We start from the raw sequence: 21987 nt of genomic DNA, 5'->3' as shown, positions 1-21987 counted from the left end.
CTATCAGGCCTGGCCCAGCCTTTCCCCCTAGGACAGAAAAACTCACTGCATTTGGTTGAACTAATGTTGGTGCAGCGAAAGAAAGGCTAGATCCAAGGTGCCTGCACAAACTGTTACAATTTTTTCCTCTTCTCCCTGGACCTCCCTCCTTGATCAGTCCGTCTCTGTCCAATGGTATGGCATGTAGATGTTTTGGGAACAGTCCAGAAGTTTGATGTCATTTGGTGCAGTTCACATTCCTTTCCCAGACTAGGCATCCTTGAAGACTTGATTAGGCTGGTTCTCACACCTCTGGTTTCTGTCAAGGCTGTCACACACACCCTTCCCTCTCATCTCTACTCTCTACATGCCAATTGCCCCCTTCCTCCCCCTAATAACAATTTATGACAGGATGCCAGTAGAGCGCAAAGCTGAAGATGGCAGATCTGACAAGCACAGTATTAGTAGGAGTACCTGCGAAGGGAAGTCTACTTTCTTCCAAGCCAGTCTGACCCATTGTTAAATAGGTCTTACTGTTATGAAGTTCTTCCTGGTGCTTAACTGAAAAAATCTACTTCACTATTAGTTCACATTGTTTCTAGCTTTGTCTTCTGAAATAAATAAATAAATACTGCACAATACTCCCCTCTCATCTCTTACATGAGAACTCTTCAGGGTCTTGAAAACAGCCATCATGTCTTCCCATAGTCTTCTCTTACAGTATAAACACACCCCTCTAATAATTACCCATCAGTTTTTCTTTCTAGGTATCTTATTAGCTTGGTTGATCTCCATTGCACACACTCTGTTTTGTCAATATCCTCCCTAAAATGTTGGGAGTTTAAAGACATGTATCATTTGCAGACAAAATTTGTATGGGCCAGATTGTTGGGGGCAATTAAGCTGACTTTGTAATAATGCCGCTTGGGCTGTGTGTGAAAGCCCTAATAAGCAGGCATATACATAGAATGAAGGCTACTGCTAAGCTTGTAAGCCGCCCTGAGTCTTCGGAGAAGGGCGGGATATAAATGGAATTAAATAAAATAAATAAATAAAATAAAAATAAATAAATAAAATAAATCAGGCTAAATGGGCATGCTTTCTGTTTTGTTTTGTTTTTAATCAAATTAATGAACAAATTGGATGACTGCAAATTTGAGGGGGAAAATTGGGCCATGGCCCAAAAAAAAAAAAGCATTAAGCCTTATTAACATTTTTCATATTGAATTTCAATTCATCCACCTCCTTAAAACATGATTTGATTTAGCCTTATTTACCTGAAACTCGTGAGATCTAAGGAGAGAGCATGGACTGGTGGATTCATAACTTCTACTTCCACAACTTAAGCCAGAACTTTTTTCTCAAACAACTAACTTTCTATGGGCAAAGATTTGTTCTGTTTTGTTTTTCCACAGAAATATATACAGCTGGCAACTTGAAGTCTTATGTAACATTCTAAAGAAAGTTGACATGGTTGTCCATTGATCGGTGAAAAGGAAGTCTGGAAGCCAAGAAGAAGAAATTCTGGGGTAAAATGTTTTAAGAGAGTTCAGAGGTGGACAAATGAGGAGGGGAAAAAGGAGTGCTGAATGAGGACACAAAAAGAAGACCATCTTTGAAGGTGCCAGGTGAGAACACAAAGGATAGATACCACTAAAATGCCTTTGCAATCATCAGGCCAGGCTACTGACAATGTCTGGGCATCCATCAAGACATTTCACTCTATTCCTGGAAGCTTTCTCATTTTTGTTAGTGGTGGAAGGTGACCAAGTGAACAAGGAAGGAAATTCATAGACTGGCTTTACATACGCTATTTTCCTGTCACAGATTATTAACTAAGCCACAACTGGTTGGGTTTCTGCAACACAATAAGCTGCATCCTCAGGGTTAAGTAACCACAGTGGATCCATTTCCGCAGCATGCAGAATCTGCGAGCCTTCAAGGATTCTGCGGATCCTTGGCTATAGTGTATAGATAGATTCCTGATCGGTTCGATTTTTTCCCCCTCTTCTTCTCCATTCTCTTAGATAAATGGTTGCATATGATTCTTTCATTAGCTGCCTTGCCAATTTCCTCCTCTTTTTCCACTAAAAACATTTAAGAACAAACCAATCTACGTATTTAACTGAGACATCCTTTTTTGTTTCCTAGATTGTTTTTCATGCAGCTTCTGCTTTCTTTTATTCCTGCATGGTTAACTCCTCTGTGCTCCAAAAGCTGTTAGTGTTTGCTGATTTCTTAGTAGCTAACTGTGACTTCTAGGTGGTCCTCAACTTATGGCCACAATTAAGCCCAATATTTCTGTTGCTAATTGAGACAGTTGTTAAGTGAGTTTTACCCCATTTTACCACCTTTCTTGCCACTGCAGTTGTGAAGTTAGTAACCCAGTTGCTAAGTGAAGCTGCTTTCTCCATTGATTTTGCTTGTCAGAAGACACTGCCATCATCATAAATATGAATCAGTTGCCAAACATTTGAATTCATTTAAACCCTGCCTCCCCCCTTTTAATGTGCATCACAGATGCTGAGTGAATTGCATGGGGTGGGAATGGAATGTCAAGAATCCATCTGAAGACCCACACTAAGCAGGTGTTTGAACAGTCCAGGCACTTCCCATAACAAAAGGAGCATATGTGATTGGACAATGCAGTGGACTGAAGGGGACTGCCAAAAGGGGGATTCAAGTTTAATTGGGTGGACATTTTGTTAGGGCCCACTTCAAAACCTCATCCCAAGAAAGCAGGATTCCTGGAACAGTTTCATTCCAAAATGAACTTTTACTAGGAGAAGCTGATAGCAGGCATAATAGGCAGGTTCTGAGGGTTTCCCACTCAGATCAATAGGTTAAAAGAGTCCCCAGCAAACCCCACCCCAACAGTTCATCTGCTCAGTTTGAATAGGTCCATCCCCAGGTGTTAAGTCCGCTGTGGGAATGGAACTGATAATGCTTGTTCCCATGCTTGTGAAGCTGTTGCAGTGAGAGATAAGCCAGATGGCCGGAGGCACATTCCTTTCTCACCACAGGTTGACATCAAGGGAGAGACAGTTCAAAGAGTAAGTGTGTAGAAACAGCGGAAAGGATACATTGTAGCAAAGCAGAAAAACATCCCACAGAGTCTTCCCCCCTCCCCCTCAGAAGAATGGCAGAACCCTCAGAAAGGAATGGAAAGAATTGAAGTAGATTTCTCCCCCCCCCCAGGAAAGAATGGATTCTGACACATTTGAGTGGGAAAATTCAGAGTTGGGTTTTCTTCTTTTGTGTCAATGTCGCATGTGCGGGGGAACCTTTACCTTTACCTTTTTAGTATACTCAATAAAAGTGTTACTTTGGGGAAGAACAATGTCCCAGGAGTTCCTTTCTTGGATTCGCTAGCTGGACATCTGACTGTGGGGCTTCTTGGTGGTTTTGATCAAGGCCTTCTTCTCCCCATCATCATCCATTCAGTTGGCTCTTTCATTGAGGTCAATCAGCCTCATTGAGTGACTGAGTGGGTGAGTGAGAAGACATGCCTGTGGTTGACTTAAGCAAGACATGTGAAGGATGAATCAGATGGCTAGAACATATTGAGAGTAGATCTGAGAGGGAGGAGCAGCCTGAAGCCATACAGGTGGTTTCATGACCAAGGAAGGACTAGAACTCACTATCTCCCAATTTATAGGCCAACAACTTTATTACTGCACCAAACTGGCTTTATCTGAGATCTGATCTGAGTTCTATATTTGATGAACAAGTCAACATACTTTATCTGGAATTATCTCATGTAGTAAATTTACCTGGATGGCTTTATGCCTAAGGGGGACTGGAATTCACAATCTGCTGGTCTGTAGACCCCAGCATGTTCACTATTACACCAAACTGGCTCTAGCTGAGATCTGATCTGAGGTCTCTCTTTGATGAACAACCTAACATACTTTATCTGGGATTATATAATGTGGTAAAAGTTCAACTTTGATTTCAACCATGTACTGAGCCATGTCTTCTACCTATGAACTGCAATGACTTTTTCTTCATCCTCTGATACTTTTGATCCCAGAAAGTGCCCGGCCAGGTGTCTTTTCCAATGCATGGAATAAAGGCAATCTTTTCTTGCTTGTTTATTGCTCACATTAGACAGTGATTGTGTCAACGCTGCTAACATCGAATGTTGTTGCTTGACAAGAGATGAAGAAATAGCTATTTCATATGTTAAACTTGTGTATTGCTTTAAGACATTTAGTTTAAGGTTGGGAGTGGGGACGAGTAGGATTGCACAAGAAGATAAGACCTCGGTGGGTTTTCTAATGGAAGGGAAACTGATTCTTTAAATTAATTGGAGAATATGATTAATGACAAAATTAGAAAGGTGGAGAATTGTGTTTTAATATATTGTGCAAGGGGCAGAGATTTCAGATTCCAGCTTCCTTCGAGCAAGCATTTGCCGATGTATTAGGCTAATAAAGGACTTTTAAGGTAAAAAATGCCTCAGACTCACTTGAAAAGCCCATACATCAAAAACCTGACATCAAGCTGGAATCCACACTACTTTTTAAACTAATTAGGGAGTCCCGACCTCCCTTTGCTGTCTCCAAGTTTGGAAGGCAGTCTGGCAAAGAGTTGGGGAATATCCCATAATAGAGGGAGTAAAATTGCCTCAAGCCAGCTCCCCAGCACCAGCAGCCACCCCAGTGGGGGAAGCGCCAGTGAAGAAGCCAGCAGGGAAAGAGTTTCAGCAATCCTCCCAGCTGGGAGCTAGACCCAAACAACCAGGAGAATTGGTCTGGTCATCAGAGTGGATTAAGCCCAGCAGAGACTCCAGGAGCCTCGGACCAGCCAGGCCAGCTGAGATTGAATGCTCGGGTGAGTGGAAAATCCTGTCTGCACATCAGACTACTTGCCAGACACAGTAGTCCCCTGCCAAGCCCTCTAAACACATAGAGACAGAGGACCCCAGCCTGGGGCCTCTGCAGCAATGGGAGGTTGGGGAGTCACCACAAGTGAAAGGCCAACAACCTCTGAGCTTGCCCCAGCTAATACAAGCCTTGCAACAGCTGGGGGTGGTGCAGAAGCCTGGAGATCAGGAGCTGGTGGAAGGACAACAGCAAGGGTGGCAGCAGCAGGACCCAAAAGTACAACCCCTGAATGTACAGCAGGACAAGTGGGGCCAGCAGCGTTGGGCCCTGGCATCCATTAGATCAGCAACCAGAGTGGGGCCAGCAGCAACTGGAGACACAATAATAGCAGTGGGGGCCCTGACAGCCAGTGAATCAACAACCAGGAGGGGGCCAGCAGCGGTGGGGGCCCCAGCAACCATTGATCCAACAACCAAGGGGGGGACAGCAGCACTGGGGGCCCCAACAGCGATTGAACCAACACTAGGGTGAGCCCAGCAGCAATGGGGCCCCCAGCAAGCAATGATGAGCCCACCTTTCAGAGCAACCTTTGATGGGGACCCAGAGAAACTGATTTTTTTCCTCAACCAAGTACACTCTCACTTGAATCGCTGGGGTCACTCTTACCCGGATCCAGGTGCAATGGTCGATGTGATTGCATCCAACCTAGAGGGAAAAGCATCTGAATGGTTGAACAATTTATATAACGAGCAGGCCCCTAAATTGGAGGACCCCCACTTTTTCTTCCTGGGGCTGAGGGAAAGATTTGAGGACCCATCCATTGCCCTCAAAGTGGAAGAAGAAATCCATAACATAAAGCAAGCTGGCCGGCCTCTCCTAGAGTATGTGAGGGAGTTTCGAAAGGTAGCTGGTCGGATAAAGAGATGGCCTGAGCAATCAATAATTCATCTTTTTAGAGGAGAGTTAGATGACCACCTTTCTCAGGCATGTATCTACCGAGCTGTACCTGACCAGCTGCATGAATGGTACCAGGCAGTGGTGAAATTAGATGTCCAGCTCGCCCACTATAAAAAGCCTCCCTCACCTGAAGCTGAGCCAAAACCAGGATCCAGATGGCTACTACCCCATGAAAATCCCCAATGACGCTACTGCTGAAAGGCCTAGACCACCTACAGGTCTGCCAATCAAGTGCTTTCGATGTGGACAGCAGGGACATCGAAAAGTGAACTGCCCAGTTCCTTACCCACAACAGCAGAGTAGACAAAATCCAATAATGAGGAAGAAACCTGCACAGCAGTCATAGAGAGAAAAGTCCAACTGAGCCACCCAGGAGCTTGTTACCCAGGTTACGTCCCCCACCCAGGAGGATGCTGGCCCACCAACTGGACCCACCCCCACTTTACCCAGTTTTGACAGTGACGATGAAGGGGAGAATGACCCGATGGTCAGTCAACGCATCCTACCTTTTTTATTGCCTGCTAAACTCATAATCCCTAAGTCAGGGGCACAAGTAGACCTGAAAGTGCTACTCGATACCGGCTGCTCCCGATGCATCATTAGCCTGTCATGTGCCTTGAGACTGGGCATATGGGCCAAGCCACTCCCCAAACCTGTGAGGTTCAAGCAAGCCAATGGCTCCCTAATGGGAGGGACTTTAGTCACGCAATTAATGGAGTCCTTATGGACTATGAGTTGTCAGAAAGATTTTGAGAATTTAAAAAGACTATTTGCAGCTGAAACGTTCCTAAAGCACCCCTGCCCAGGGGAGCAATTTGTAATTCAGGCAGATGCCAGTGCCATGGCAGTCAGAGCACTGTTATTGCAAAAGAATAAAAGTGGGGTCCTGCAACCTTGTGCTTACGCCTCTAAGAAATTTACTGAAAGTGAGAGGAGATGGACACTCTGGGAGAAGGAGAACTTTGATTTTAGGTGGGGGCTATTAAACTGGTGGCACTACTTAGAAGGGAGCAAAGTGCCTTTTGAAGTACTGGGCTGGGGCCCCTGGTATAGGGTCTCCTTCTTGAGTAGGGGATTAGACTAGAAGACCTCCAATGTCCCTTCCAACTCTATTCTTTCTTTCTTTTCTCTTCTCTTCTCTTCTCTTCTCTTTTCTCTTTTCTCGTCTCTTCTCTTCTCTTCTTTTCTCCACTCTTCTCCTCTCTTCTCTTCTCTTCTCCTCTCCTCTTATCTCCTCTCCTCTTGTCTCCTCTCCTGTCTTCTCTTCTCTTCTCCTCTTCCAAACTAATTCCAATTATGCAAAAGACTATTTTTCATTCTGCCACATTTATTTTGCCAGATTTCTGATTTCCCCAATGTCCTTTTTTGCTTAACAATTATGCTGTGGAACACTTTTTCTCCCTTGGCCTTGCTTGGTGAGATATGCATACCTGTGGTTTTTCACTTCATTATAGCATTTCTTTTTTCCCGACAAAAGGAGGCAAAACTCTACAAGTAATTATCTATGTTCCAGTGGTTATGCAGATGAGAAAGATGTAGTGGATGCCTCAGTTGGCAGTCATGAAAGAAAGGTCATGGAGAGAGAAAAAAAAATCCCATAAACTGAACACATTAACCAGAAAAGAACATTTTTAGTAAAGGTTTAAGCAAAAAGGATGTTGAAGTCACTTCCCTATTAAGAGCAGCATTTCACATTCCGGCTTGAAAATATAAAACGGCCTGATGTTGAGAGGAAGTAAACAATTTTTCTCATATAGAATACCAAAATTATTTTATAACAAGATAATGAAATAAGATATTGATTTTAAAAAAATACTCTACAAGGTACAAAAAGTCAACTTCAGAAAAAGGAACTTGTTCTTGTGGCTTTTTCGAGCTAATATCTCATTTCTTAATAAGCTGACATGCACAAGCCTATCAAAGAAATGATCATGGTTTGGACAAAAAAAAGGGGGAGGAAAGCATCTCTCATTTTTCCCCACTTGATGTGGGATCTGTCTGGTGGTTGCCTAGCAATGGAGCTTTCTTTAGTCTTGCTCTCTGAAATGGCAGTTGGGCTTCGCTGAGTGAGGAAAAGCTAGCAGGTTCAGCAAAGGGAAGGTCCAAAAAGTCAGATGAACCAGTGCAATCAAATGCCTACCCCTTTTGCCTAAGCATTCATCTGCAATCTCTGGGACCAAATGTTCTGTTGAAGGACTATGGCTGGGTGAGTAGAATTCCCATGGAAGGTTTGTAATTCACTCTGAACTTGTACAACTTAACAGAATAACAGTGTTGGAAGGGTCTTTAGGGATCTTCTAGTCCAGCCACCTGCTCAAGCAGGAGATCCTATATTACTTTAGACAAATTGTTGTCCAGTCTCTTCTTAAAAGCCTCCAGTGATGTATCACCCACAACGTCTGGTTGATTGTTTTCACTGTCAGGAAATTTCTCCTTAGTTCTGGGTTGCTTCTCTCCTTAGTTATTTTCCATCCATTGCTTCTTATCCTGCCTTCAGGTGCTTTGGAAAATAGTTTGACACACCACCCCATCTTTATAGGAATGATTGTTCCTTATGTGAATCTTTGTTCAGAGACAAAGATAAATTCCTGTTTCTTTCTTTGTTATCTTGCTCTTCTCAGGTGAGACGTTCCTACCTGATGTATTTCTTAATAAATCTATGTATTACTTGAAATATAATGAATGTCCAATTGCATTAACTGACAGCAGGACTCATCACAACCTTTGCATCCAAAACAACCTTTCTCTGGGCAATTTTCTTTTTAACTAAAACCAGCTGCTACTTAATTAATGGGCATTCTTTCAACACTCTGCAAATGCTCAGGAGCACATCCTGGCACCAGGGCAGCTGCTGGATACAAATCAGAGATTTAAACAGCAAAATTAAGAGGAAGTTATACCTTTGGCATAAAGAAGGATGAGTTGTATAGAACAGGCCTTCAGGCCATTCTTGACTCTTGACAGCTACATAGATAAGTCCATGAAGTTTAAATGACAAGATTTCAGAAGTGGCTTGCCTTTACTTTCTTTTTGCTAGGATTGAGAGAGAATGCCTGACCCAAATCAAGATACAGAAATATCTTGAACATTAGGATGTATCTAACAAAATGAAACTCAAAGGAGAGAAAAATAATGTACAGGTTTAGCTTAGGTGGTACCTGACTCATTAGTACTAACTGCAAGGGGGGTTTGGGACTCCCAGTGGACAGCCACTTAAATATGAGCCAGCAATGTGCTGCAGCCACCAAAAAAAGCCAATACAATCCTAGGCTGCATTAACAGAGGGGTAGAATCAGGATCATGTGAACTGTTTTATAATACCTTGACCACTTGGAATATGGCATCCAGTGTTGGTTGTCACGATATAAAAAGATGTTGAGACTCTAGAACAGGGGTGTCAAACTCAATTTCATTGAGGGCCGCATCAGCATTGTGGTTGCCCTCAGGGGGCTGGGTGGGCGTGGCCTACTGGGTGGGCGTGGCTAGAGTGCATATGGCCTACTGGGTGGGCGTGGCCAGCTCTACATCATTCGCATCAAGGGTGCCTATGGGGGGCCTGGGTAGGAGTGGGACAGATCTGAGGGTCTCTGGCAGAAGGAGGGTCTCTGGGCCAGGGCCAAGGCAGTGGGGGCCGTTCCCTCACTGTTTCCAGGATGGCTTCGTGGGCCGCATGAAACCACTTTGCGGGCCGGATCTGGCCCCCGGGCCTTGTGTTTGACATGTCTGCTCTAGAAAGAATTCAGAAAAGAGCAACAAAGATGATTAGGGGACCAAAGACTAAAACATATGAACGAATTGGGTATGTCTACTTTAATGAAAAGAAGAATTAGGGATGATATGATACCAGTATAATATTTGATGGGCTGCCACAAAGAAGAGGGCATCAACCTATTTGCCAAAGCACCAGAAGGCAGGACAAGAAACAATGGATGGACACTAATCAATAGAGAAGCAACCTAGAAATAAGGAGAAATTTCCTGAGAATTCTTTACATTTAATCAGTGGAACAGCTTTCCTCCAGAAGTTGTGGGTGCTTCATCACTGGCAATTTTCAAGAAAAGACTGCCACTTGTCTGCAACTTGTAAGGTCATGCCTCAATTACTCCTCCCAAGAAAGCAGAACTCTTGAAATAGGCATTGTTTCAAAAAAAACTTTTACTAAGAGATAGTGATAGCAAGAAAGCAAGATCTAAAGTTTTCCTGTGTGAATTGCTATGTTAAAAACTTTGTTTCACAAAACCCCACCCTAGAGCCCAACTGTCCAGTTCAGGTCCAGCCTATCCATAGGTGTGGAGTTGTTATGGGAACCTGTTATGGGAACCGGAGCTAATAAGGGACGATTTATTTATTTTTATTTTAATTCCATTTATATCCCGCCCTTCTCCGAAGACTCAGGGCGGCTTACAAGCTTAGCAGTAACTTTGAGTGACTGGATATAGCTGAGCGTTTACTGGCCAGATGCCCTTCCTGACTCCATATGGAGTTTGCAGCAGGTATTTTTTTTGCACCCTAGAAGAAAAACATCTGCAGAATATTGCACTGCCAGCTGTAATTCATTCCTGAAGCCATGTTTTCACCTGCTTGCAGAAGACCATGAAAGTGGAAGCCATCAGGACAAGTATGCCAAAGAAGAGTTGCTAAGATAAAACCTGCTACCAGCCCCTCTCACTATGCTTCTTGATAGGTAAACACTACCAGCAGGTGTCCCTTAGTTGTTTGAGGTAAGACAGTTATAAGTGGTACCTTGCTCAATTGTAGTAACTGCGAGAGGGATCTCAGAGTCCTAGTGGACAATCACTTAAATATGAGCCAGCAGTGCACTGCAGGTATCAAAAAAGCCAACACAGTGCTAGGCTGCATTAACAGAGAGCTAGAATCAACATCACGTGAAGTGTTAATACCACTTTACAATGCCTTGGTAAGGCCACACTTGGAATACTGCATCTAGTTTTGGTCATGATATAAAAAAGACATTGATACTCTAGAAAGAGTACAAACAGCAACAAAGATGATCAAGAGACTGGAGGCTAAAACATTAAAGAATGATTTCTGGAATTGGGTCTGCCTTGTTTAGTGAAAAGAAGGACTAGCAGTGTTCCAATATTTCAGGGGTTGCCCCAAAGAAGAAGGAGTCAAGTTATTCTCCAAAGCACCTGAGGCCAGGACAAGAAGCAATGGATGGAAAATAACCCAGGACAGAAGCAACCTACAACTAAGAAGAAATTTTCTGACAGTTAGAACAATTAACCAGTGCAGCAACTTGCCTCCAGAAGTTGTGAACACTCCAACACTGGAGATTTTTAAGAAGAGTTTGGACAACCATTTGTCTGAAATAGTATAGGGTTTCTGGCCTAAGCAGGGGGTTGGAATAGAAGACCTCCAAGGTTCCTTCCAACTCTGTTACTCTATTATAGGAAGAGGTTGTTGGCTGAAGGAGGTCTCCAAGATGTCTACCTGATCTTTGAGATGAGCTAGAAATTTCAGAGGACCCTAAAATTGCAAATCCAATCTTCCTGGGAAAGCACAACCCAAGAAAAATCAATTATGGTGTAATCCTAGAATGACGTGGCCTTCAGCTGTTCAACATGGAGATGTCAAGTGCCAGGAGAATCAGGAGATCCAGACAGTTCAAATGGACATAAAGATTTACTGCAAGCTTAACCTCTTTACCAGAATCTGAACTACTAACAGCCAGAGGAAATTAGCGGGAGATAAAAGTAGAAGGAATTCACAGTGGCCTGGACTTTGATCTCTTGTGGGCAGGAAGGGACTCATGACTGATGATGCATTTGACCCCTCCCTTGAGTTCAGGAGCCCATCTATGACCCCATGTCTATTATGATGCCTTAGCTGATATTTCATCTATACTGGAGCATTAAGTAAGGATACTCTTTATGATCCCAACTACTGTATGGTGTCTCTGGAGAAGCCAAAGCATCCACAGTTCCAAAGCCAACCAAGGTGTCCTTTTCAATAAGTAACCAAAATGTATAAGACATCAATTGACAAACTGCACTTGTCTGAGAATAACCTGATTATTTTTCTCATACTCTAGATCACAAGTTGTCCTTCTCTTCACTGCCATCTGACTGCTCCTTACATAACAGTGTTGAGTATATTTTTTAAAACTGAGCAGAAGTAGAACATGATAAATTAAGGAAGCTGTATTAATTTTTCTTTTTGACAGATTATAGTGCATCAGAGGTGGAAAAGATGTGCCTCATATCAAGAGTCTGAGAATTTGCTCTTTATAACATCAACTTCTGCGGTGACTTCCCCCACCCAACGGGCACCAAAAGCATGTAAAATTCATGGCTATCTATAATTTACATGTGGAGAGATAAATAATGAACTAAACCTTGTCATTCAAACCTTGTCGTCCTATGTTGCTTAATATGGAGCTCCTTTCTTTCTACAACCATATAATATAAATAGAGTACTTTAAAAACTAGAAAAAGCAATTCAAAATATTTTTTGTTAAAACATGCAACGAAAGTTGGACACCCTTCTGGAAAACATCTGGCTATTCAAGAGAATGTTGCATAGGAATGAGCATATAGATCTTTTCTTAAAAATTCCTATTGAGTTCATTGCAATTTAACCCCAAGGCAACACAGATCCCAACCTTAACTACAATTTATATATGAACCACCATCTCCTAGTTTTGGCTCCTTCATCATTACACAAAACTGGCAAACTTTATAATATCAAACTTTGATATTGCCTTTAGATAAGGATTTTAGGGTTAAATCTATGGCTCTCTTCTAAGTAAGATATTAATCTGTGAATGTTTTTTTTATTTAATGTCTCTGAATTGTATCAAGCAACAGCTGATTGCTCTAATGTCTGGATTGAAAAGCCTTATAATATATGTTCCTACAGAGCAATTTCTTAACAAGATCTACTCCACTTAGCTTGATCACCTCCAATAAAATGTCTACAGAAAAAGTCCTCTTTTGGAAGGACTAATCAGAGCCAAATACACACCTTTGAAAATTTCTCTGGTGCTCAAGACTTTCTGCCCCACTTCTGTGCCTCTGAGGCAATGGATTGTCAAAATCAGTTATCAGATTCCTCCATCATGCTGGACAACCATCCTCACCACACTCAAATGAAATTGCAAAAGGGAGCACCATGATTGCGTTAGATTCTGCAACCTTCAAGCAAAACTCAAAGGGAAGTAACTAAGGCACAGTTTTAACCTGCAAAAGAAATTTATCACATGGGTGATTCCAAAGCAGGACATATTAAGGGACAGAAATTTAAAGCTGTGCAATCAATAAACAGGAGAGATTGGAAACATAACAGAAATGGCTATGAGCAAGTTTGGGCTAAGTTAATTAATGTGCATTCAAGAGATGTTTGACCATGACTATCACTATATATTCCTGCCTTATAGAGTTGAAATAAGAGGTGGAAGATGAAGATGAAGACAAAGACGAAGAAGAAGCAGAGGAGGAGGAGGAGGAGGAGGAGGAGGAGGAGGAGGAGGAGGAGGAGGAGGAGGAGGAGAAGAAGAAGAAGAAGAAGAAGAAGAAGAAGAAGAAGAAGAAGAAGAAGAAGAAGAAGAAGAAGAAGAAGAAGAAGTGATACAGAGATAGAGATAGACACTTAGATTTTTATATGCTGCAGTAGGCAGATCTTTTATATGTACTCTATACAGCATTTATCTTGTCTACAATAAAGCAACACATCTCCTGTGTTGTGTCTTTGAGTTTGTGCTGTAACACTTATGGGGTTAAGTGTTGTGACAGCTGAGATGTATTTCCTTAACAGGTGTGAAGTCTGACAAATACAGATAACATGTGTAATACCCAAATATGAAGAAATGCAGCCATGGAATGTGAAATTGGTTTCAGCTGATTTCATTTCTTTTTTTTTCTTTTTTTTAAAGTATATTCTCCATTTTAAATGTTAGTGGATGGATTTAATTACTGCCAAAGGCCAATACAGAGTGAGTTTACAATATGAAAAATATAAAGATCATGTGCATAATAAATGTAATACACATGCTTAGTAGAGTTATTGTTAGGAATTACTAATATGGCACAAAAGAATCTTTCAGATTCTCCAAAATACTTTATAAGGCAAGTGGTTAATTTTAATTTTAATTTTAATTTTATTAGATTTATATACCGCCCTTTCCCGAAGGATTCAGGGCAACCGTGTAAAATCAAACCAATACAAAATACAAAAGTTAAAAAACAATTTAAAAGATTAAATTATCCCTGAAAATAAAAAACCCAGTTAAAAATTCTCAGCCTGGGCCGGAGAGCTCAAAGAGCCAAGTCTTCAGGTCCCGGCGGAATGAACGAAGGTCAGGGGCAGTCCTGAGTTCCACGAGCAGCTGGTTCCAGAGGGCAGGCGCACCCACAGAGAAGGCCCTCCCCCTGGGTGTTATCCGCCGGCAATCTTTTACCAGCAGCACCCTGAGAAGACCCTCCCTGTGTGAGCATACTGGACGAAGGGAACTTGATGCTGGCAGCAGGTGTTCCCTCAAATATCCCGGACCCAAGCCATTCAGGGCTTTATAGGTCATCACCAGCACCTTGAATCTCACCCGGAGGGCAACCGGAAGCCAATGCAACTCGCGGAGTAGAGGTGTTACATGGGAGTATCGGGAAACTCCCATCATAACTCGAGCGGCCGCATTCTGCACCAGTTGAAACCTCCGAGTGGTTCTCAAGGGCAGCATTGCAGTAGTCTAAACAGGAGGTCATGAGCGCATGAGTGACTGTGCATAGGGCATCTCGGTCCAGGTAGGGTCGCAACTGGCGCACCAGGCGAACCTGGGTAAAAGCCCCCCTGGTCACGGCTCCTATATGATCTTCAAAATTGAGCCATGAGTCCAGGAGGACGCCCAAGTTGCGAGACCTATCAACGGGGGGTAACACCTCACCCCCCATCGTTAAAGGTGGAATAGTTTGGTTAGCCCAAGATGCCGATATGCACAGCCACTCAGTCTTGGCAGGATTGAGACAAAGCCTGTTTCTCCCCATCCAGACCTGGACCGCCTCCAGGCAACGGGACATCACAGCGAGGGCATCGCTGGGTTGGTTCGGGGTGGAGAAAAAAAGTTGGGTATCATCAGCATACTGATGATACCCCACCCCGAAACCACAAATGACCTCGCCCAGCGGCTTCATATAGATGTTGAACAGGAGGGGCGAGAGAACCAACCCCTGAGGAACTCCACAAACAAGAGGCCTCGGGGTGGATCTCTGCCCTCCCGTCAACACCGACTGTGAGTGGCCCAGGAGATAGGAGGAGAACCACCGTAAAACGGTGCCTTCCACTCCCAGCCCCCTGAGACGCCGCAGTAGGATACCATGGTCGATGGTATCGAAAGCCACTGAGAGATCTAATAGGACTAGGACAGAGGAGCAACCCCTGTCCCGAGCCCACCAGAGATCATTCACCAGCGCGACCAATGCCGTCTCCGTGCTGTGCCCGGGCCTCAAACCCAATTGGTACGGATCCAGATAATCAGTTTCCTCCAGGAACAGAGGAAGCTGATGCGCCACCACGCTCTCAACAATTTTCGCCAGAAAGCGAAGGTTGGAGACTGGATGATAGTTATTTAAAACAGCCGGGTCCAGGGCAGGCTTTTTGAGGAGGGGTCTCACCACCGCCTCCTTCAAGGTTAAAAATGTAGATGGTGAGTGTTATATATTGAATGTTATTTGTTAACTTGACAGCTCAGCTGGGCATCAGCTGAGTAACACCCGGCAACAGTATCCTATTGGTCAGGCCGTTTTGGCGAGACCCCTTGCGGATGTGGATTGGCCACCTGCTAGCCGGCAACAGTATATAAAGAGCTGAGCTGTGGAGAGCTCTCTGTTCCATCTGTTCCATCTACGAATAAACCTTGAGTTGTTAACCCGCTGTCCTGTCATCCGTTCCTGATCAACCCAACTCTGCAACATAACAGTGAGGAACAATGATAGCTATGCTTGAGCAATTGTAACTTATGTATAAATCAGAAGAGCACTAAAAATATCTGCAGAAAGATGTACCTTATAGGGAAGATTTAAGAGTTGGGAAGCATGTTGCGGTTAACTGGCCCACTGTGTTCCTGGAAGATAAACAGTTAAGCAAAAAGAACAGCAGTAATCTATCTCAATGCATCAAATTCCTCTTCCATCCTTACCTATTCTAAATAAGAATGCTGCTGATAATCAAATCATTGCTCCTTCTGACAATGTCTTGCTAGAGGAGGAAATACTGTGGACATTAATGGTTTCCTAACCTTGGAAAGAAGCACAAAAATCCAAATTATTTCAGGAAGCATGCAGTTTAAAATCAATCTCAAGATAGAGGTGGGAAACCAGACTGGAACTGGAACAAGGTTTTCTAAGATAGAATAGAACAAAGAATAACAGAGTTAGAAGGGACCTTGGAGATCACCTAATTCAACTCCCTGCTCAAGCAGGAGGCTCTATACCATTTCAGATAAATGGTTGTCCAGTCTCTTTTTGAAAGCCTCCAGTGATGCAGCAGCCACAACGTCTGAAGGCAAGCTTTTCCACTGGTTAATTGTTCTGTCAGGAAATTTCTCCTTAATTCTAGGTTGCTTCTCTCCTTGATTAGTTTCCATCCATTGCTTCTTGTCCTGCTTTCAGGTGCTTTGGAGAATAGCTTGGCTCCCTCTTCTTTGTGGCAAGCCCTGAGATATTGGAACACTGCTATCATGTCCCCCCTAGACCTTCTTTTCATTAGAGTAGACATACTAAAACATATGTTCTTCATATGTTTTAGCCTCCAGCCCCCTAATCATTCTTGTTGCTCTTCTCTGCACTCTTTCCAGAGTCTCAACATCTTCTTTATATTGTGGTGACCAGCCACATGAAAGCCACATTTCACTTTTCAATGGAATAGGAAGAATTAAACTCATAAGCAAATATCTGACCTATTTATTTATTTATTTATTTATTTATTTATTTATTTATTTATTTTGTATGCTGCCCATCTCAGTATCCAGAGCAGCTCTGGGCAGCCTACAATGCAATAAGAATAGAAGTATTAAAAATATATAAGTATAGAAACAATTAAACTATAAAAATTACATAAACTAAAAACCAGTGTCTTGCACAGAAAAGGGGTTGTGCCTTCTTCTGTCACTGCACCAGCCCCCAGCCACAATAGACTGAATCTTGCCAGAGAAAACACTTACTACCTTCACCTGACAGATATGCCCCTGGGAAATTTTAGGGCAGGGGTCTTCAAACTTGGCCCTTTTATGACTTGTGGACTTTAACTCCCAGAATTCCTCAGCCAGGCACACTGGCTGAGGAATTCTGGGAGTTGAAGTCCACAAGTCATAAAAAGGCCAAGTTTGAAGACCCCTGTTCTAGGAAGTGGCTATCCTTATTCTCTTCCTCTATCTCTAGTCAGTCTCTGGGCTGGGCTGCCTCTTGTCTCACCTCCGTCTTTGGAATGTGGTCCTTCCTTCTTGGCCAACTGTTGCTTCACTTTAGTTCATCATGCCAACTCCAGTCCATGGGGACCATCTCTTGCATATAATCATGTTTCATCTAGCAACAACCAATTTGCCATTCCCAATTCTGGTGACTAAATGAGAACTACCTGTAGAACTTGCAAGAAGAACATTTAAAAGCCCTGCATGACTTGGGGCCAGATTGTTGGAAGGACTATTTTCCCAATCATATCTACACAATCTACCAGAAGGGGAAGGCAAGGAATGTTACAGGTCCCCTCTCTTAAGGAGGTCCATCTAGTGGGACCAAAAAGACGAGCATTCTCCATGGTAGTTTTCTCAATGTGGAACATCCTCCCTGTGGAAATAAGATTAGCCCCCACTTTAACACCCTATCAAAAGACCCTGAAAACATGGTTTTGTCAGGAGGCCTGGAGACCTGAGGGTGATATGGAGCTGTTTCATAGTTGTTGCCAGGGAGATAGGGTTTATTGGGTCTTGTATTGGGAATTTATTTCTGTAAGCTGCCCAGGGTCACAGTGAATAAATGTTCTTAATAAACTAAAAATAAAATAATCTGGGAATAATAATAATAATAATAATAATAATTATTATTATTATTATTATTATTATTATTATTATTATTATTATTATTATTATTATTATTATTATTATTATTATTATTATTATTATTTTATTTATATACCACCCTTCTCCCGAAGGACTCAGGGCGGTGAACAGGGCAAATGTATAAAATACAACAATACAAAAGTTAAAAGGAATTAAACATAATGCCCAAGGTAAAAACAATAAATACAAATATTAAGAACGATAAAAAAACCCAACCCATCCCCCATCAGGCCAAGCCGGCTTGTTCAAATAAATGTGTTTATCCTCATAGACTGTAGATTAAACATGCGACAGCAATATGCTAGAAGAGCAAATAATCCAAGATCTTTTCCAATTTTTGGAAGTTGTAGTCCTTCCTTAGGCATGATGAACACCTGGATTGTTAGATGTTTTTGTGCCAGCCATGGCAGTTCCCCAAAAAGGTCATCAGATGGGAGCAAAGAGGCTTCTTTGCTTCCACTGATGGGTCAGGGGTCCCCGGCCCCTGCAGCCCCATTGGCGAGAGAGTTTTATGGTCAGGGAGGGGCTGAGATCCCCCATAAATACCTCTGCTCAAGGGACTGCTCTTTGTTCTTGTTCTTGTTTTGTTCCAGTTATGCTATGCTAGCTTGCTCTCTGTTCTTTTGTTCTCTCTCACATGCAGGCATGGATGCCTCCATGCCAAGTAATTCTTTCTCTCTAATCTATCGTTGAATAAAGCTTCATATGATTGCATCTCTGCGTTCTGCTTTTCACTTGGAAGCACCTTAACGATCCATCGACCTCGTGAGACCATCTCACAAGTTGGAAGCAAGAGGATGGTTTAAGGCAACACTTCCAAGCCAGCGGCTACTACAAGATGTCTGGAAGTTCCAGCACAAACCCATTTAAAATGGATGGCATCCCCGATTGTGACCAGGAGTCTTCAATCAAGATCAGCAGCCCTGCATCCAGCCCCTGATGCGAGCTCCGCTCCAGGTGAGAGCACAGAACCCAACGGGGCACCAGGGACCCCTCTGCATGCCACAGAGGGAAGCATGAAAGGCTTGCAGTCTGCCCAAGACTGCACAGACGCAGCGGAAGTGGCCAGGGTCCAAGCCAAACGCCGCGTGAGCCAGATGACTGAACAGGAACGCGAAGAGCTGCTTCTAAAGTTCCTTGCAACACAAAGGATGCCGCAAGCCTCTCCACGGGGGATCCCAGTGCAGAACTCACCTGGTGAGTTCTTCCCCAGCGCCCACGAGATCCCCTAATATGGCGCCCGCCACCCTGAGTGACCCCGGGACCCCAGAGCTTTTGGCGTGAAATTTCCCACCAAACTGTGACCTACAGCTTCCTGGGGCAACCGGAAGCAAGATGGTGGCCCCCAGGGCACCCACATGGCCTGATACTGGAAACAAGATGGCGGCCCCCAGTACACCCACATGGTCTAATAAAGATAGGCCTCAACCAAGCCTGGAGGCCCAGCAATCTATAGCATCCAGCCAAAGCAGCATGGAAACCCCCTGGTCCTCCCCACCAGAAAGCCTTAAGGCCTATGAGGGCAATGAAGCCTGCCCAGCCGCGCCTACTGCAGCAGAGATTGGAGCAACTATCCGGACCCTAGTTGCAGCTCTGGAGGCTAAAACGACTTCAGCCTCAACAATTGAGGGTAGCAAGGCCCCCAACCGTCTCCCCAGGGACTAACTGCCGGGAGGGGTCCAGCCTGGAGCCTCCCAACTATATCCTGCAATCCCAGAGGGCCCCCACTGAATCCCCAGGGCCCCCAGCCTACTTTTTGCCACCGCCCAGTCACCCTGCTTGCCAGATGGTCTCCAGGGGGCCCCCGGAAGAGGCCCCCCCCTCCAAATCCGTCTTCAGCCGCCCCCAGGTTCTTCAGGACCAGTGATGGGCTTCTCAAGGCAATCCGGGCAATCCATGTGCCATCCAGCCTCCATCTTGCAATCCTCAGGAAGAATCTCCAGGGCTTCTGCCGGCCGGCAGACTTAGGCAACGCCCTCCCCCGGATCACATGATTTCCGGGCATGCCCAGTTGGAGCTATCCAAAAATCAGAGAAAAATAGCCCCACCCACCAGAGGGATCCCTCTACCATTCATCTCAATGGACAGCTCTCAGATGTTTGCAAGTGGGGAGAGGACCAACAAGAACTCTTTTTTACCTGCCTCTCCCCTCCCAAATGATTTAAAAAAACTGCAACTTGGGGGGGAGAATTACAACAGTTGGAGTAGAGATGTGCAGGTATGTCTATTAAAGGATGGGACTCTAGAGATGGTTCTGAACTCCCCACCTCTCCCCTGGGGACCCCGAGAAGAGTGGCATCATAGACAAGCATACACCACTCTGCTGAGCTCACTGGATGGCAACTTGTTCTCCAGCATTCCAGATGGACTCACAGCTGGTGAAGTTTGGCGGTTATTATACAATTTATTCAACAGCGACAGCATCGGTTCGATCACCAGACTTACAACTGAGTTTTACTCATCCAGACTGAGGTTTGGAGCCAGCATGCCTGAACATCTTGGAAAATTGAAGGCACTCAGGGCAGAACTGGTGTCCAGAGATCACCCTGTAACTGATGTCAACATGGTCGCTGTCATTCTGGCTTCCCTGGACAGAAGTTGGAGCAGCTTCATTGTTTCACTGGAGGGGACAACGAAGGAAGCCATGACTCTGTCCTACCTCACAGGGAGACTCATCGAAGAAGATAGAAGGTGAAGAGATACAGGAGAATACGCCAGAGTCACCACTCAGCAAGCCAGAAGGGGGCGCCACAACTCAGAGCAGGTTAATGCTCTACTTAAGTGTTTCATCTGTGGCTCTGAGGGACATCTGAAGAAAGACTGTCCCCATCAACAACAAGCCCCCAAACGTGGTCCCAATCAAGTAAGGGGCAAGGGGCAAGGAAGAGGGCGTGGTGGGGGCAAAGGTAGTGCCAAGGGCAATTTTCTGCATACTTGTTCCCTCACCCCCATCACAAAGGCTGATAGCCCCACTGACTTATGGTTACTGGACTCTGGAGCTTCATCTCACATTACCAATATGAGTCAAGGGTTTAAAAGGTTAAAGAAAATTAACTCATCTGTCAAAGTGGCCAACGGTGATAAAGCTTTAGTTATTGGGGAGGGCACTGTTTCTGTACCTGGGCTGGGAAAAGTTGAAGGGGTATTGCATGCTCCCTCCATTGCCAACAACCTATTAAGCATTACCAAATTATGTGATGACAAGGTGAAAGTTTTATTTCGCAAGGGGGGAGGTCATGTCACCCGGAACCAGAGGGTCATTGGAAGTATTGCCATCATAAATGGTTTCCCATACTTCTCCCCTGAGAACCCACCCGCCTCAGAAGGGGCCCCACAGCCAGCCCCAAGGCTGTTTAAGGAGCGCAAGGCCGAAGCGGTTGCACCCAAGCCCCCACAGCCCCAAGGCTTTCCAAGGGCAGTGTGGGCAAGAAACCCGAATCTCAGCAGGCACCTACAGCACCACTCAAGGCAACTAGAGCCAAGAGGGTGTCAGTGGGGAAGCCGCTCCACGATAAGTGTGCCCATCTCTTACACAGAAGATTAGGTCATGCGAGCTTCCCTGTAGTTAAAAAGATGGGAGAATTTGCTGAGGGAGTCCAGCTCAAGGAAGACAAAGAGGAAGGCTGCCCCCATCCCTAAGATGTCACTGCGTAAGGCTCAATACCCGTACCAACTAGTACATGTTGATTTAGTTGGACCTTTCACACCATCCCTAGGGAAAAGACAGTATTTTCTCACTGCCGTTGATGATTTTTCACGATACGGCCACGTGTATACCCTCACAGAAAAATCTGAAGCCTTTGACGCCATAAAGTCACTGTACAACTTTGTAGAGACCCAGTATAAGACCAAGATCGCACAACTGCAGAGCGACCGCGGGGCTGAGTTCATGTCCCAAAAATTCCAGGACTGGGTAAGGCGTAAGGGCATCCGCCATTTTCTTACTGCACCATTCACCCCCACTCAGAATGGCATCGCTGAGAAAAGAAATGGAATCTTGCAAACTATGATGCGTAGTCTGATTGCAGACGCTGGGGCCGCAGAATCATACTGGGCAGAGGCGGTGCACTATGCCAATTACACCTGGAGCAGTGTTGTGGACCAGACCCCATATTTTCTGGTCCACTGTAGGAAACCAAATCTGGGACATTTATG

The sequence above is a fragment of the Vipera ursinii genome, assembly GCF_947247035.1.
Source record: "Vipera ursinii genome assembly, chromosome: 13".
Taxonomy (NCBI): domain Eukaryota; kingdom Metazoa; phylum Chordata; class Lepidosauria; order Squamata; family Viperidae; genus Vipera; species Vipera ursinii.
Note: the sequence above shows the minus strand (reverse complement) of the source record.